Genomic DNA, 379 nt, shown 5'->3' with positions numbered 1-379 from the left:
AGACATTGAATTCAACGTACAATTACACCTGGACACCGAAAACTATGAAGCGCACTATCTGGATCTTACCATCGGCAACCTGGAACACGTGGACATCGTATTCAAGGTATTAATACACGTAGACATCGAAAACTACGGAGCGCACTATGTGGACCTCGTCATCGGCAACCTGGGACACGTAGACATCGAATTCAACGTATTATTACACCTGGACACCGAAAACTATGAAGCGCACTATCTGGATCTTGTCATCAGCAACCTGGGACATGTGGACATCGAATTCAAGGTATTAATACACGTAAACACCGAAAACTACGGAGCGCACTATGTAAACCTCGTCATCGGCAACCTGGGACACGTAGACATCGAATTCAACGTA

The sequence above is a fragment of the Temnothorax curvispinosus genome, unplaced genomic scaffold (genome assembly GCF_003070985.1).
Source record: "Temnothorax curvispinosus isolate PA1 unplaced genomic scaffold, ASM307098v1 QBEX01010797.1, whole genome shotgun sequence".
Classification (NCBI taxonomy): domain Eukaryota; kingdom Metazoa; phylum Arthropoda; class Insecta; order Hymenoptera; family Formicidae; genus Temnothorax; species Temnothorax curvispinosus.
The sequence above is the reverse complement of the archived record's forward strand: the minus strand, read 5'-3'. Positions refer to the sequence as shown.